The sequence below is a fragment of the Vespula vulgaris genome, chromosome 14 (assembly GCF_905475345.1).
Source record: "Vespula vulgaris chromosome 14, iyVesVulg1.1, whole genome shotgun sequence".
NCBI lineage: Eukaryota > Metazoa > Arthropoda > Insecta > Hymenoptera > Vespidae > Vespula > Vespula vulgaris.
In genome coordinates, this window is record NC_066599.1 from 1 (window position 1) to 14781 (window position 14781).

Below are 14781 nucleotides of genomic sequence, written 5' to 3' on the forward strand. Positions count from 1 at the left end.
GACGCAACCCAGACGCAACCCAGACGCAACCCAGACGCAACCCAGACGCAACCCAGACGCAACCCAGACGCAACCCAGACGCAACCCAGACGCAACCCAGACGCAACCCAGACGCAACCCAGACGCAACCCAGACGCAACCCAGACGCAACCCAGACGCAACCCAGACGCAACCCAGACGCAACCCAGACGCAACCCAGACGCAACCCAGACGCAACCCAGACGCAACCCAGACGCAACCCAGACGCAACCCAGACGCAACCCAGACGCAACCCAGACGCAACCCAGACGCAACCCAGACGCAACCCAGACGCAACCCAGACGCAACCCAGACGCAACCCAGACGCAACCCAGACGCAACCCAGACGCAACCCAGACGCAACCCAGACGCAACCCAGACGCAACCCAGACGCAACCCAGACGCAACCCAGACGCAACCCAGACGCAACCCAGACGCAACCCAGACGCAACCCAGACGCAACCCAGACGCAACCCAGACGCAACCCAGACGCAACCCAGACGCAACCCAGACGCAACCCAGACGCAACCCAGACGCAACCCAGACGCAACCCAGACGCAACCCAGACGCAACCCAGACGCAACCCAGACGCAACCCAGACGCAACCCAGACGCAACCCAGACGCAACCCAGACGCAACCCAGACGCAACCCAGACGCAACCCAGACGCAACCCAGACGCAACCCAGACGCAACCCAGACGCAACCCAGACGCAACCCAGACGCAACCCAGACGCAACCCAGACGCAACCCAGACGCAACCCAGACGCAACCCAGACGCAACCCAGACGCAACCCAGACGCAACCCAGACGCAACCCAGACGCAACCCAGACGCAACCCAGACGCAACCCAGACGCAACCCAGACGCAACCCAGACGCAACCCAGACGCAACCCAGACGCAACCCAGACGCAACCCAGACGCAACCCAGACGCAACCCAGACGCAACCCAGACGCAACCCAGACGCAACCCAGACGCAACCCAGACGCAACCCAGACGCAACCCAGACGCAACCCAGACGCAACCCAGACGCAACCCAGACGCAACCCAGACGCAACCCAGACGCAACCCAGACGCAACCCAGACGCAACCCAGACGCAACCCAGACGCAACCCAGACGCAACCCAGACGCAACCCAGACGCAACCCAGACGCAACCCAGACGCAACCCAGACGCAACCCAGACGCAACCCAGACGCAACCCAGACGCAACCCAGACGCAACCCAGACGCAACCCAGACGCAACCCAGACGCAACCCAGACGCAACCCAGACGCAACCCAGACGCAACCCAGACGCAACCCAGACGCAACCCAGACGCAACCCAGACGCAACCCAGACGCAACCCAACCTGCAGAGGAAACCTTCAGTCACAACCTCGGACACAACCCCGGACACAACCTTCAGTCATAACCTCGGACACAACCTTCAGTCACAACCTCGGACACAACCTTCAGACACAACCTCGGACACAACCTTCAGACACAACCTCGGACACAACCTCGGACACAACCTTCAGACACAACCTTCAGACACAACCTCGGACACAACCTTCAGACACAACCTTCAGACACAACCTTCAGACACAACCTTCAGACACAACCTTCAGACGCAACCTCGGACACAACCTTCAGACGCAACCTCGGACACAACCTTCAGACACAACCTGCAGACACAACCTTCAGACGCAACCTCAGACACAACCTTCGGACGCAACCTTCGGACACAACCTTCAGACGCAACCTCAGACCCAACCTTCAGACACTACCTTCAGACACAACCTGCAGACCCAACCTCAGACCCAACCTTCGGACGCAACCTTCGGACACAACCTTCAGACGCAACCTCAGACCCAACCTTCAGACACTACCTTCAGACACAACCTGCAGACACAACCTCAGACCCAACCTTCAAACACAACCTTCAGACACAACCTCAGACACAACCTCAGACACAACCTTCAGATAATACTTTTTCTACAACTTTTATAGAATTTTCTCACAAGTTGTACGCACCTTTTATGTAAGTCTCACACAACTTTTACACACATTTTGGACATCTCACACAACTTTTGCACAACTCTCATACAGTTCTTATACGTCTCTTTTACAATCTTTCCACAGCTTATGCCGCATAATTTAACATGAAACAGAAGGAAGTCTGATAGAATACTGAACGCAAATCAGACGTACTGCAGGCGGAATGTCATCGAAGCTCAGTCGTGTCTCTTATTCAATAAAGACGCAGGCTTGATGTAACCGTTTTCTTTTTAGACGATTATTCAAAGGCGTCGTATAAATGATCAATCACAAACATTCAAATTCTGATGTCTACTTATAGTTTCTCCTCTGTTTAATATTATATAATAAAATCACACAAATATCATGCAATAAAATTAAACAAATAGTATATATTAAAATGAGACAAATATTATACAATAAAATCAGGCAAATAGTATACAATAAAATGAAACAAATATTAGACACTAAAATCAGTCTGAGAGTGATTACACGGATATTACGGAGGCCTGCTACCTGTTTTAGAAAATGGCCGGTAGAGGCACTCTACGCTCTCATTCGTACGTACACACTTACGTTCACACCCATATGGCGGTGCCCCTGGGATTATGCAAATATGTTGTCATTTATCGATTCTACGTAATATTTAGAAAAATAAGCTGGGCATTACAGATAAACAGGAAAAACCAATCGATTACCTAAGAGAGAGGAACATAAGAAAAATAATTACTTCATATCACTGAATGGTTTTTATGCGATTACTGTGGAATTACGTCGAACCACTGTAAACCACCATAATACGTACTAGAATTTTTGCAAAATTTGTAAGGGTTACATAGAAACGAGCTTTATGGAAATGCTGGTGGTTACGCCGATTTTTCGATAATAACGCAAACGCCCCACGGACTATGCTAATTGCTGTTTATTAAATAACTACGTTAATATCTAGGATTAGTAAGTTGGTGGATGAAGATACCGTGGAAATTACACGGACATCTAGGAATTATGCAAAATTGACAAGCATTTTGACAAGCGTTAGGTAAAAACAAATTTATTCGCTTATGCGGACACTATGACGTTACGCCTGACGCTCGGAGGCCACCTAAATACGTTCTAGGATTGACGACAAATCTATGAGGATATACAGAAATGCTGCACTTTATGAAGACGCTGGTCGTTACTTGATTCGTAGGAAATAACGAATATGCCCCTGGGATTATGCAACGATGTTGTCGTTTAAGTAACCTCTCTAGAATCTAGGGAAATAAGATGGGTACGACGGATAACCTAGAAATTACGTCGGTATATTAGTAATTATTGAAGACAGATATTACATAAGAATAAAAAATAAAGCACAAATACTTACTTCAAATCGCCAGTCGGATAAGCCAAAATCTGTAAGGGTTACCCAGAAACGATGAGCTTTATAAAGATGCTGGTAGTTCGTATAGTCTACGTAAATAATGCAACCGCCTCAGGGACTATTCAAAAATGCTATCGACTAAATAACCTCGTTAATATCTAGAATTAATAAGCTGATCGTTACAGATATCCTGGAAATTACACGGTCATCTAGGAGTTAGGAAAAATCGACATCCATTACGGAAAAACAATATACTTGAGCGAAATCACGAGATGGTTATGCGGAAAAAAATGATATTACGGAGAAAGCTCGGAGGACAAAAATATCGTTTAAGTAACCTCGCTAGTATCTAAGAAAATAACCTGGGTATTGCTGATAAACCTAGGAACTACGTCGGTACGTTAGGAATTATTGAAAAACCGAGGGATTACCTAAAAAGAAAACGGACAAATACTTCTAATCACCGGATGGTAAAGCGAAGACAGTGGGGTTATGTCCCACGCTGTAGATTGCGTACTTAGATTTTTGTAAAATCTGTAGGTTACGCAGAAATGCCGGACTTTATGAAAATGCTAGTAGTTACGCAAATTCGTCGGATATAACGAGTGCCCCGCGGATTATGCAAAAAAAAAATGCAGTCGATAAAATAACCTCGGTAATATCTTCGATTAATAAGCCGACAGTTGTAAATACACGGGAACTACACGGTCATCTACGAGTTATCGAAAACCGACAGGAATTTACACAAGTATTACGTACAAAGGCAAGTACTTACGCGAAATCACAGGGTGGTAATGCGGAAAGAATCAGATTACGCCGCATTCTCGGAGGCCACCTAAATACGCCCTATTACCGACGCCAAATCTACAAGGATTACACAGAAACGCTGCATTTCCTGAAAACCCTAGTATTTACGCAGATTCGTCGGAAATAACGCGAGTGCCCCTCAGATTATGCAAAAAAAAAAAATGCAGTCGATCATATAACCTCGGTAATATCTTCGATTAATAAGCCGACAGTTGTAAATACACGGGAACTACACGGTCATCTACGAGTTATCGAAAACCGACAGGAATTTACACAAGTATTACGTACAAAGGCAAGTACTTACGCGAAATCACAGGGTGGTAATGCGGAAACAATCGGATTACGCCGCATTCTCCGAGGCTACCTAAATACGCCCTATTACCGACGCCAAATCTACAAGGATTACACAGAAACGCTGCATTTCCTGAAAACCCTAGTATTTACGCAGATTCTTCGGAAATAACGCGAGTGCCCCACAGATTATGCAAAAAAAAATGCAGTCGATCACATAACCTCGGTAATATCTTCGATTAATAAGCCGACAGTTGTAAATACACGGGAACTACACGGTCATCCACGAGTTATCGAAAACCGACAGGAATTTACACAAGTATTACGTATAAATGCAAGTACTTACGCGAAATCACAGGGTGGTAACGCGGAAACAATCGGATTACGCCGCATTCTCGGAGGCTACCTAATACGCCCTATTACCGACGCCAAATCTACAAGGATTGCACAGAAACGCTGCATTTCCTGAAAACCCTAGTATTTACGCAGATTCGTCGGAAATAACGCGAGTGCCCCACAGATTATGCAAAAAAAAAAATGCAGTCGATCATATAACCTCGGTAATATCTTCGATTAATAAGCCGACAGTTGTAAATACACGGGAACTACACGGTCATCCACGAGTTATCGAAAACCGACAGGAATTTACACAAGTATTACGTATAAATGCAAGTACTTACGCGAAATCACAGGGTGGTAACGCGGAAACAATCGGATTACGCCGCATTCTCGGAGGCTACCTAAATACGCCCTATTACCGACGCCAAATCTACAAGGATTACACAGAAACGCTGCATTTCCTGAAAACCCTAGTATTTACGCAGATTCTTCGGAAATAACGCGAGTGCCCCACAGATTATGCAAAATAAATGCAGTCGATCATATAACCTCGGTAATATCTTCGATTAATAAGCTGATAGTTGCAGATACACATGAAAGTACACGGTCATCTACGAGTAAAACCCTAGTATTTACGCAGATTCGTCGGATCTAACGAGTGCCCTACGAATTATAAAAAAGAAAAAAGAAAAATGCTGTCGTTTCAATAACCTAGCTAGTATCTACGAAAATAAGCTGCTTAGAGTATTCTACGAATAACGCAGCTGTTAAGAATGTCAAAAAGAAAAACCTCCGACAAGCATTATGAAAAAAGAAAAAAGTACTTTCGACAAATCTCGGGATCGTTATGTAAAAATACGTTACGCTACGTTACACTAGGGCTTTCAAATCGTGCAAAGGTTTCGCAAAATCGCTTGGCGTTGTAAAGAAGTTGGACATTGCAACGATTCATCGGAAGTACCCCTGGGACTATGCAAATATTCTGTCGCGTAAGTAACCCATCCAGTATCATGGAAAATAAGCTAGGGCTCTAAATACCCTCCAAATTACTATATACGCGAAGAATTACGCGACGAATAGAGATCACGTTAAAAAAAAAAAATATGGTCGATAACTAAGTGATAATGTGGAAACGTTAGAGTTAAGTAGACACGCTAAAATGAAGCTAAATACACGCCATGGTTTACACAGAGACGTTAGGCTATATAAAAACGCGGATTCTTCGGATAAAACGAAAATATCCCGAACTATGAAAAAAAAATGCCGCAGTTTAAATAACTTCGCTGGTACCTAGGAAAATGAGCTGCGGGTTGCAGATACTATGCAATTTACGCAACACGCGTAGAATTACGGAACGAACATAAAGGCATTAAGTGAGAAAAATACTTACTGCAAATCGTTGGGTCGCGTCTGGATTACACCGAAGTTAGACCACAGAAGTTCGGCTGAATACACGCAAAGGTTTACACAAAATTTGTAAGGATTATATAGATACGGTGGGCTTCATACAAAAAAAAAAAAGAAACTACTGATTACGCGCATTCGTTCAAAACGACGCAATGCCCTTAACATTATGCAAAAAAAATACCATCGCTTCAGTAATCTCGATAGTATGTAGGTAAATAAATAACTCCGAGGTTGCAGATAACCTGAAAAAGACAAAACTCTGGGTGTCCACGTCGGACGTTGCGAAAAATCGATAGGACTTACGTGTAAAAAAAAACCATACCTTGCCAAATGGATACTTACGCCAAACCACGTAGTGGGCGAAATCGCTGCGTTGCGTCTGGCAGAGCCAGAGAATTTACCTAAATAAGGGTTAGGGGTTTACGCAATATTTCTAAGGGTTACGCCAATCTGTTCGGAATTACGCAACACGCTTAATTACGCACGAATGGATTCACGGTAGTTGAAACGCTCTACCATGCCCTAAAATTTCCGGTACACGCGTTGGACCGCGTTGAACCGCGCTAAACCTAGATCATTTTTATTTTTTGTCGTTTTACAATCATTTAAGCAATGTACGCTACATATGTACGCTCGGTAGTATCAAACTAATATTTACAGAATACAACCCCGCCGCTCAAGCTTTATACCGCTCGTAGTACGTAGAAAATAATTTTAATCGAACGTTTCGCAGAACAGAAATCTGCTTACATACTGCCTTCCTTTTTTTTCGACGCTTTCTTATTACAATGATAAAAATATTTTTTCTTTTTTAGTATATGAGCATTTCAATTATTCGCGAAGCTGGGGTCACGCGATATCCTAAGAATTGTCTAAAAAGATGTTTGTTGTTACGGATAAATACTGGACGACGGTTTTCGATTCGCCCAACGGTGGTCTAAAATTCTCTTAACGCATCAAATTTATGTATGCTTTCTATCACTTTACAATTATTTAAACAATTTTACAATATACGTTTGTTCGGTATAAAATTATAATTAAACGATAATTCTCTCAACGCATCAGAATTTATGTATACTTTCTATTAGTTTAACTAATTATTTGAACATTCTATACTATACGTTTACTCGAGTTAAAATTATATTTAAATATTTTTCTCAACGCACCATTGTTTATATACGCTTCTTATCACTATACAATTATTTAAACGGTTTACAATATACGTTTGTTCGATATAAAATTATACTTAAATAATAGTTTTCTTAACGCACCCAAGTTTATGTATGCTTTCTATCACTTTACAATTATTTAAAGAATCTATAATATACGATTGGTCGATATAAAATAAGATTTAAACAATAATACAACCGCTTAAACGTTGCACCGCACGTAATATCTTGTGAAGTATAAAACAATTTTATGTTAACATTCCGGAAAGAAAAAATCAACTGATGTACTACCTTCCAATTGAAGTTTCATTTTTTCAACGCTCTATAAACTCCAACAATATTATAACAATGATTCTAACAAATTTGTTTCTATCTTGTAATTTTTCGTAAAACATCGCAATTATGCGCAAGACTAAAGCAGGGGAATCGTTTGAAATGCTGGTGGTTACGCAAAACGCTGAGAATTGAACAGAATACGACGTTAGGGATTGCACAGGTACGCTGAGGGTGTCGCAGAAACGCTCAGGGTATCATGCAAGATCGCTTAGGGTATCCAAGGTACGCTCAAGGTAGTGTCGCAGAAACGCTCGGGGTGTCGCAGAAACGCTCGGGGTGTCGCAGAAACGCTCGGGGTGTCGCAGAAACGCTCGGGGTGTCGCAGAAACGCTCGGGGTGTCGCAGAAACGCTCGGGGTGTCGCAGAAACGCTCGGGGTGTCGCAGAAACGCTCGGGGTGTCGCAGAAACGCTCGGGGTGTCGCAGAAACGCTCGGGGTGTCGCAGAAACGCTCGGGGTGTCGCAGAAACGCTCGGGGTGTCGCAGAAACGCTCAGGGTGTCGCAGAAACGCTCAGGGTATCGCAGAAATGCTCAGGGTATCGCAGGATCGCTTAGGGTGTCACGCAGAAACGCTTAGGGGTGCGCAAAATCGCCGAGAATTACGTAGAACGTTGGAGCTTAAGCAGATTTAAAGAAGCAATACGCACGAAGGAGAGGCGAGTCTTCTTTCGGTTCGGTAAAATGAAGGAAGCGTTGTTTTCTTGCTGATTTTAACCCAATGGAAGATTCTTCAAGATTCCATCCTTCGTTATTGCTTCCATCGCATCTTCCTGGCTCCTTTTCTTTCCTCTCTCATCTTCATATTCATGATAGATCCTAGAGGAAGGAGGCTTTCCTATTTTAGGAAAATAATAAAAATGCAGTATTGAGACCTATAATAAAGTACATGGCGATAAAAAATACTAAAATATCATTAAACAATGCTAACCGTGAGTCGCAATTTTACAAAGACCATTTCCAACTAGAGCGTTGAATTGTTCTTTTATCCGTATCCAAACAGTAGAACGAAATTACAACATAGGCTTCCTAAAAGAAAAAAAAAAAAAATTAACAAAGTTAATAAAAATAGTGTTATAATAAAAATATCAAAATGTTAAGTATTCCTTATCAGACAAGAGAATAAAGAACCATCTTGCTCTAACGAGCGTGATACTTAGGAACTGCTATCCGGGAATCCACGACCCAATTAACACATATATTTCGATTTAAGCAGTGTTCGTTCTGTCGTATACTATCGACGAAAAGCCTATCGTTTCTATTTCGCAGCGATATTTCAAGAGAGACCATATGATTCGTTGAAATAGTGTTATTTAAGACGCGTTCGCTTACATAGATTTTTTCATCGATTAAAGGAATGAAGTTACGATAACGTTATCCAACTTGAATAAACTTTGAATTATCAGCTACTCGATGTATATTAAATGAAAAATGTAATCGGAAGAAAAATATACTCCGATGTAAAAGTATCGTTAATAGAACACTGTTTAATCGAAGAATGAATGTGTAAACAGATGTCAATTCTGTTCGACTGTAACTAAATTCACCATGCTTATTTCAAGGAACACGGGCCACGATGCATTGTTAACAATAACGGACGAAATCGCAATGCCTATACCCTGAAAAAATAAATGTAGAATTAGCTAAACGTTATCGTAAAGGGTAACGTGAAAATAAATAATAATATATGTCAACTATTGCTTATCAGTTGTCGTCCTGTGTCCAATACCATTGCTTATCATAGATAAGTAAAACTGATGACGAAAATTTTGAACTTCATACTTCTTTCTTTCTATCATCGAAAATAATGATTCCTTAGCTGGTTGTTAGATCAAGGAACGCTTCCTTCCACGATTTAAGTAGCGTTCGTACTGTCAAGATGTCAATTCTGTTCGAATGTAACTAAATTCATCTTGCTTATTTTTAAGAAAACTAGCCACGATGTAATGTCAACAATAACGAAAGAAATCACGTCTACATCCTGAAAAAGTAGATATAGAATTAAGTAAACGTTCTCGAAAATATTATAGTGACAATAAATAACTATTTTTTTCAACTAACGCTTACCAGTCGTTGTGTGTCGAACACCATTTATTATTGTAAATAAGTAAAATTGATGACGAAAATCTGGACGTCATACCTCTTCCATTCTATAATTGAAAGTAACGATGACTTAGATGGTTATGTTACGTTAAGGAACGTAGTAAAATATGTTATATTTCGTAATTGAGCGTGATCGATGTTAATAAATTTACCAGCGAAAATTGTTTTCGATATTCTAGCGGTATATAACATAGGAGTGTACGTTAAATAAAATATTCCAATTACCTGCAATCAACGAGAGAAAAAAGCTTGGTCGTAACACGTGCCAATAATTATTCAAAATGGTGGATTCTGAGGCAGCAAGGGAGCTGTGGACCGCCGCACTTGCGCATTACGTCACCTTTGCAATGGCTTCCCCACGTGCTTGTAACATTTCGATCCATTTGTACGAAAATATCGGAATATTAAAAATATGATATAAATTTTTCAGTTTAATATCTCTCAAAATAAAGCTCCTAAGCGTGAAAACTATATTTTTAAGGAAAATGTACATAAGCCTGCATGCAATTACATATTTCTCCTAGATCATTACTATATAATATCTTGTAGAATTTCTTCTAAGATCATATCTAAGTAGAACGCAGGTCTGCACTATTAATGGTCGAAAAAAAGAAAAAAAAAGAATGAAATCAAGAAGATCGGTTTTCTGAGAAACCCACAATAAAATAAACTGTTGAATACAAAACGAAATACAGCTGCAGTAAAAGTATGAATAATTCAAAAATATCTTACGGCTAAAGAACTGTCAACCGCATTACAGCAATCAGGAAACGATCCGTCGAATGATACATCCACTCCGTGATTTAAGCAGTATTCGTTCTGTCATGTACTATCAACGAAAAGTCTACAATTTTTATTTCGCAGTGATATTCCAAGACGGACGACGACTCGTTAAAATAATGTAGATTAAGCGCGTTCGCGTACATAGATTTTCCCATCGATCGTCCTCGACGTGAGATCAATTAACGACATCTGAAGCAGGTCTAAAAAATAAGGAGGAGAGTAGAATGTCCTCGGTTATTTTATAATGCTGGACGAAGGCAGAGCAACCAGCGTAAATGCACAGAAAATGGTACGAGACAAATCTCGACCATAAACAAGTGCTCGATAAAAAGTGGGTTGCGTCTAGAAAGATTCAACTGCGCGGTGACGACCGTGCACAACTCCTCCCTATCCTGATGATGTCGATTATTAATCACATGACGACGATGAAGGTTGAAAGAATCCATGTAGAATCCACTAATGTAAAATTAAAGAAATAATGTTACATCAACGTTAATCAATTTGAATGAATTCCGAATTATCAACTATTCCACGTATATAAAACGCACTTCCCAAAAAATGTACAATCGAACAAAAAATATACTCTGACGGCAAATTACTAAAAGAAGTTTCGCTGAAAGAACACTGCTTAATCGAAGAATGAATGTATAAACTTAAACGGAAGACGTCTACTTTGTTGAACTCTAGCCAAATCAATCTTGCTTCTTTCTAGGAACATGGGCCACACTGTGTTGTTAACGCTGACGAACAAATTTACAGAATCTACGCCCTGAAAAGGTAAATATAGAATTAACTAAACGTTCCCAAAAAGATTACAGTGACAATAGCAATATTTTTTAACTACTGCGCACCACTCGTCGTCCTGTATCGAATATCACTTCTTATCGTACGTAAGTAAAATTGATAATCCGAACATCGTACCTCTTCCATCCTATAATCGAAAGAACGATGGCTTAGATGATTATGTTAGGTTAAGGAACGCAGTAGAATAAGTTATATTTCGCAATTGTGCGTGATCGTTATTAATAAATTCACTCGCGGAAATCGCATTTTTGGTATTCGTCGCTATATAAAATCTGAGTGAACGTTAGATAAAATATTCTAATTAACTAATAATTCTAATTAACGAGAGGACGAAGCTCGAGTGCAACGCTTGGCACGAGACAATTTAGAATGGCGGATTAAGCGGCAGGAAGGAATCTATGGACCGTCGCGCGTACGCGTTACGTCATCATTCCAATGGCTTCCCCGCGTGTTTGTTGTTTCGATCTATTTGTATGAGAATATCGAAACGTTAAAAATATGATATACGAAATTAAAAACTATCTAAACGGATATCTTGTTACACCAAACTGTAAAAATTATTCGTTTCAATTTGACGCCTGTATAACTAAACGTTCATGTAGAGACTATTGCGACGATAAAAAATAATCTTTTTCAACTAACGCTTACCAGTCGTCGTTGTGTGTCGTACACCATTTATTATTGTAAATAAGTAAAATTGATGAGGAAAATGCGAACGTCGTAGCTCTTCCGTTGTACGATCGTAAATAACGATTGCTTATATGGTTATGTTAGGTTAAGGAACGCGGTACAATTTACGATTCGCAGTTGGGCGCGACCGATGTTAACAAATTTTATCGGAAAAATCGCGTTTTCGGCATTCGATCGGTATATAAAATAATAGTGCACGTTAAATAAAATATTTTAATTACCTGCAATTAACGAGAGGACGAAGCTTGGTTGGGACACGTGCCACGAACTGATTCAGAATGGCGGATTAAGCGGCAACAAGGAAACTGTATCGTCGAGCATGCGCGTTACGTCAGCTTTGCAATGGCTTCCCCACGTGCTTGTTGTTTCGATCTATTTGTATAGAAATATCAAAACGTTAAAAATATGATATACGAAGTTAAAAACTATCGAAACGGATATCTTGCTACATAAAATTATGAAAATTAATCGTTACGATTTGATAAAATGTTCGAGTAAGGATTACAGCGATAATAAATAAGAACCTTTTTCGACTAATGCTTACCACTCGTCGTCGTGTGTCCAACACCATTTCTCATTGTAAATAAGTAAAATTGAAGACGAAAATCCAGACGTCGTACCTCTCCCATTCTATAATCAAAAGTAACGATGGCTTGTACGGTTGTTAGGTTAAGGAACGCGGTAGAATAAGTTATATTTCGTAGTCGAGCGTGATCGATGTTAATAAATTTACCCGCGGATATCGCTTTTTCGACGTTCGATCGGTATGTAAAATAATGGTACACGTTGAATAAACTATTCTAATTAACTGCAATTAACGAACGGACGAAGCTCTGTTGCGACGCGTGCCACGAAACGATTTGGAATGGCGGATTAGGCGGCAGGAAGGAAGCTATGGACCGTCGCGCGTACGCGTTACGTCATCTTTCCAATGGCTTCCCCGCGTGTTCGTTGTTTCGATCTATTTGTATGAGAATATCGAAACGTTAAAAATATGATATACGAAGTTAAAAACTATCTAAACGGATATCTTGTTACACCAAACTGTAAAAATTATTCGTTTCAATTTGACGCCTGTATAACTAAACGTTCATGTAGCGACTATTGCGACGAGAAATAATAATCTTTTTCAACTAACGCTTACCAGTCGTCGTTATATGTCGAACACCATTTATTATTGTAAATAAGTAAAATTGATGACGAAAATCCGAAAGTCGTAGCTCTTCTATTGTATAACCGCAAAGAACGATTGTTTACACGTTTATGTTAGGTTAAGGAAGGTAGGACGATAATTTACAATTCGCAGTTGAGCGCGATCGGTGTTAACAAATTTTATCCGCTCAAATCGTGTTTTCTGCATTCAATCGCTATATAAAATAATGACGCACGTTAAATAAAATATTCTAATTACCTGCAGTCAACGAGAGGACGAAGCTGGCTTGCGACAAACGCCACGAAATAATTCAGAATGGCGGAGTAAGCGGCAGCAAGAAAGATGTGGACCGTCGTACGTACATATTACGTCATCTTTCCAATGGCTTCCCCACGTGCTTGTAAAGTTTCGATCTATTTGTATGAAAATATCGGAACGTTAAAAATATGATATACGAAGTTAAAAACTATCTAAACGGATATCTTGCTATACCGAACTGTGAGAATTAATCATTTCGATTTGACGCCTGTATAACTAAACGTTCACGTAAAGATTGCAACGATAATAAATAACAATGTTTTTCAACTAATGCTTACCAGTCGTCGTTGTCGTGTGTCCAACATCATTTCTCATTGTAAATAAGTAAAATTGATGACGAAAATGCGAACGTCGTAGTTCTTCCATTGTATAATCGAAAATAACGATGGCTTGTATGGTTGTTAGGTTAAGGAACGCAGCAGAATATATTTCGTAGTTGAGCGTGATCGATGTTAATAAATTCACCCGTGGAAATAGCGTTTTCGACGTTCGATCGATATACAAAATTAGAGCGTACGTTGGATAAAATATTCTAATTAACTGCAATTAACGAGAGGACGAAGCTCGGTTGCGACGCGTGCCACGAACTAATTCGGAATGGCGGATTAAGCGGCAGGAAGGAAGCTATGGACCGTCCCGCGTACGCGTTACGTCATCTTTACAATGGCTTCCCCACGTGTTTGTTGTTTCGATCTGTTTGTATAATAATATGGAAACGTTAAAAATATGATGTACGAAATTAAAAACTATCTAAACGGATATCTTGCTGCATCAAATCAAATTTCGATTTGATATCTGTAGAAATAAAGCTCGTAAACGTGAAAATATATTTGTAAGAAAAATGTTCGTGCGCCCGCGTACGATTATTTTTCATATAAATGTATATTATTTTCAATGTTCGTACGAGGAAAGTATTGATTTTGAAGTTTCTGCTTTTAGAAAGAGAGAGAGTAACCATCCGATTCGTTGAAAGGTCCGTTTTTGTTGACAGTCCATCGCTCGTTGTTTTATGTTGGTTTACGCCAACGATAAATACAGGTATAATTTTTTAACGATTTTGACGAACGAGATCGCTTCGAGTGAGAATATGATTCTTCCGAACTTTCGAATACACGCTTCGTTTTGTTTGAAAAAATCGTGTGAAAAAATTATGTTTTCTCGACGATAATTCGTGCATGAAAGTAAAGG

General features: G+C 40.6%; 1 long non-coding RNA gene across 16 annotated transcripts; it reads right to left on the reverse strand.

Annotated features, from left to right (window-relative positions):
- Nucleotides 1-1577: 1577 nt before the first annotated feature.
- Nucleotides 1578-14226, reverse strand: LOC127068887 (uncharacterized). Of its 16 annotated transcripts, none has more exons than XR_007783235.1 (13): nucleotides 13872-14224; nucleotides 13534-13688; nucleotides 12667-12752; nucleotides 12344-12494; nucleotides 11480-11559; nucleotides 10578-11397; nucleotides 10071-10208; nucleotides 9810-9892; nucleotides 8674-9723; nucleotides 4717-8580; nucleotides 1822-4383; nucleotides 1644-1719; nucleotides 1578-1592 (listed from the first exon to the last, which is right to left on the reverse strand). It is a non-coding gene; the product is annotated as an uncharacterized LOC127068887 (long non-coding RNA). The 16 variants fall into 16 exon arrangements; XR_007783247.1 differs by lacking the exon at nucleotides 1578-1592 and having other exon boundaries at nucleotides 1705-1719; nucleotides 8674-9361; nucleotides 9472-9723; nucleotides 13872-14225; XR_007783233.1 differs by lacking the exon at nucleotides 1578-1592 and having other exon boundaries at nucleotides 1705-1719; nucleotides 8674-9361; nucleotides 9438-9723; nucleotides 13872-14223.
- Between the last annotated feature and the right edge of the window lie 555 nt (nucleotides 14227-14781).